The 3,553-nt window shown below is 47.0% G+C and overlaps 1 pseudogene; it reads right to left on the bottom strand.

Moving 5' to 3' along the window:
• Positions 1-395: 395 nt before the first annotated feature.
• On the bottom strand, positions 396-3,263 carry LOC135572901 (uncharacterized protein K02A2.6-like; annotated as a pseudogene).
• Positions 3,264-3,553: the final 290 nt, after the last annotated feature.

Genomic DNA, 3,553 nt, shown 5'->3' with positions numbered 1-3,553 from the left:
ATGACCAAGGGTGCTCCATCCTTAAAGGGGACATCAGTAATTAACAGAACATAACATTCCTTCTCTTATACAATCAGTTACTTTTACCAAACCACAACTGAAACATTTCCCAGAACTTGTTGTAGTTATTTTGCATCTTTTAATTTGAACTTGAACAGTTCGTTTTTGTTTGTTTGTTTATAAGTCTAGTCTGTCTGGTGGACGGTGCCTTCGTTCTGGGTAGCGCCTCAGATTGTCTGGAGGCTCCTGAACATCCTCAGTGTGTGCTTGTTCCATTATAGCGTCTGCTATAGCAGCACCTTCATCAACACGTTCCCTTCTTTCAGCCTGGGGTCTCTCTACTGCCCCACCGTCCTCTACAGTTCCCTGTGTGTCACTCTCAGGATCTATCTGTGCCTGTTCTCTCTCGATTGTTGTGCTGTTTTCCGTGGAATGCATTTGGTTAATGTGACGCCGCCACATTATGTCTGGGCTCACTTGAACCTGGTAAGTTCTGGGTCCCGTTTGTGTGTGTACGGTCCCTCTTGTCCATTTCCCTCCTCTTCTGTAGTCTCGCACCATCACTTCCTGTCCTGTTTGGAGATGGCGCTCCCGGTCACCGGAGAGCATCTTGGCTTGTTTGTTCAGCACTTCATTACGCCTGTTTTGGCTTCATGATGTCCAGCTGTGTGCGGAGAGGCCTCCCGAACATCAGTGCGGCTGGGCTTTCATTTGTCGTGGCATGTGGGGTGTTTCGGTAGGAGGCCAGGAACTTGGCCAGTTTTGTTTGCAAAGTCCCTTCGTCTCGTTTTGCTGCACGGAGTCCTTGCTTTAGGGTTTGCACAAAGCGTTCTGCTAGCCCATTGGTGGCAGGGTGGTACGGAGCTGAGGTTGAGTGTTTGATTCCATTTACTGACATGAATCTTGTAAACTCGTCACTTACAAAAGCTTGCGCGTTGTCACTTACCAGCTGCAGTGGCAAACCGAAGCGTGCAAACGTTGTTCTGAGACACTCTATCGCCTGAGCTGAGGTGGAGGAGTCGGGTGCAAAACACCTCTGGCCATTTGGAATGGGCATCAACTATAACCAGAAACATGTGCTTTTCAAAGGGACCAGCGTAGTCCACATGAATTCTCTGCCATGGCTCTGCGGGCCATTCCCATGGGTGGACTGGGACAGGAGCAGGCATGTGAAGGGTTTCCAAACATCCACTACAGTTCTTTGCCATATTTTCTATCTGTTGGTCCAGACCTGGCCACCAGAAGTGGCTCCTTGCGAGCAGCTTCATTTTGACAATTCCAACATGACCTTCATGTAGTTGCTGCAAGACTAGATGTTGGCATTTCTGGGGTATCATGACTCTCATTCCCCACATCAAACATCCTTGGTACGTTGTAATTTTGTTTCTCCGCTGGAAATACGGAGTCAGCTCCTTTCTGCCAGTAGCTGGCCATCCTGACATGGTGTAGGTGTACACTTTTGACAAGGTCACATCTTTCCTTGTCTCCTGTTTGATAACTGTGCTTGTGACTGGTAGGGCCTCAAGCTGAGCGGTATGGAACATGTCCACTGCATCCACCCTCCTTTGTCTTTCTCTTGTACACGGCAGTCTGGATAATCCATCTGCATTTGTGTGGAGGGATGACGGCTTAAACTCAATGTCATACATATGACTGGCAAGGAACAGGGCATATCGCTGTAACCTGGCTGCTGTCATTGCCGGAATGCCTTTCTTTGGACTGAAAATGGAAAGCAACGGCTGGTGATCTGTAACCAGTGTGAAACGCTTGCCATATAGGTATGCGTGGAATTTCTTGATGCCCCACACTAGTGCCAGTGCCTCTTTGTCGATTTGTGAGTAGTTTTTCTCTGCATCATTCAATGTTCGTGACGCAAATGCAACTGGCCTCTCTGACCCATCTTTCAGTGTGTGTGAAAGGATTGCCCCTAATCCATAAGGGGACGCATCACAAGCCAACTTCACTGGCACTTCAGGGTCGTAATGCATCAGGACCTGTTCAGATGTTATGAGCCGTTTTGCCTCCAGAAATGCATTTTCACACTGCTCTGTCCACCGCCATGTCCTATTCTTTTCCAGGAGCTGATTTAGAGGCTGGAGTACTGCTGAAAGGTTTGGGAGGAATCTTCTGTAGTAATTGATCAGTCCCGTGAAAGATCTCACTTCTGTGATATTTTGTGGTCGTGGTGCCTGTACCACTGCCTCGATTTTGTCCTGTGTTTTGTGCAATCCATTGCAGTCAATCTCATGTCCACAGAAGACAATCTTGTCTTTGAAGAACTCACACTTCTTTAAGTTTGCCTGTAGACCATACTCTTTCAGTCTTTTCAGGACCTCTTCCAGGTTAGCCAGGTGCTCTTTGTCGGTGCGTCCTGTTATGATCATGTCATCCAGGATACACTGGGTTCCTGGGATTCCTTGCAAAATCTGGTAAATAGTTTGTTGCCAAATGGCTGGGGCTGATGCAATGCCAAAAACCAGGCGGTTATACCTGTATAGACCTTTGTGTTTGTTTATTGTCAGGTACTGTTTGGAACTCTCTTCAACCGGTAGCTGCAGGTAAACCTGTTTCAGATCGATTTTACTGAAGTGTTTCCCACCAGCTAGTGCAGCAAAGATGTCATCCAGACGTGGTAGGGGGTATTGGTCCACATGCAACATTGGATTCACAGTTACCTTGAAGTCCCCACACATTCTAACAGACCCGTCTTTCTTCACAATAGGAACTATGGGTGTGGCCCATTCGCTTCTGTCCACTTTCGTCAGGATCCCTGTATCCTGCAAGCGATCGATTTCCGCGTCCACCTTTGGTCTCAGGGAGTATGGAACAGATCTGGCTTTGCAGAATTTTGGGGTTGCGTCATCTCTTAGTACAAGTTTTGCTGTGAAGCCTTTTACTGTTCCCATCTGATCACTGAAAACTGTGTTGTATTTCTTCGGCAAGTGTTCCAGTGTTTGGTCTGTGCCTTTCTCTTTGGACTGGAACGTGTGGAGCATTTTCAAGTCACACCAATTCAGCTTTATTTTTGAAAGCCATTCCCTGCCAAATAATGGGGGGCCAGTTCCAGGCACCACATACAGCTGTAACTGCTGTGTTTGCCCCCCATAATGCACTCTGACCTGCAACGCCCCCATTGGGCTCAATCTCTCTCCTGAGTATGTCTTCAGCAACACATTTGTGTTCTTCAGCTTGATAGCCTTAAAGTGCTCATTGTAGACGGTAGTGGAAATTATAGACACTGCAGATCCTGTGTCCAGCGCCATTTTGAGGTGTTTGCCTTCGATATCTGGTGTCACCCATATTATGCTACTGCTGGGAGAAGTCACTGTGTTTAACTCCATTGTACCAATTAATCATTCATCTGAATCACTGCCACTGTTCTCTGCTAGTGCATTCACAGACCCTTTAATTTTCTCAGTTTTCCTGTTGTGACTGAATTTAGCTTTGCATGCTCTTTTGAATGTGCCCCCTTCTACTGCATTTGTGACAAATTTCGTCTTTGAAACGACAATCCTCTGCTCTGTGACCATCTCTGTCACACCTGTTGCATTTT

This window comes from Oncorhynchus nerka, linkage group LG2 (assembly GCF_034236695.1).
Source record: "Oncorhynchus nerka isolate Pitt River linkage group LG2, Oner_Uvic_2.0, whole genome shotgun sequence".
In the NCBI taxonomy this organism is placed as follows: Eukaryota; Metazoa; Chordata; class Actinopteri; order Salmoniformes; family Salmonidae; genus Oncorhynchus; species Oncorhynchus nerka.
This window is presented reverse-complemented; position numbering and strand designations above follow the sequence as displayed.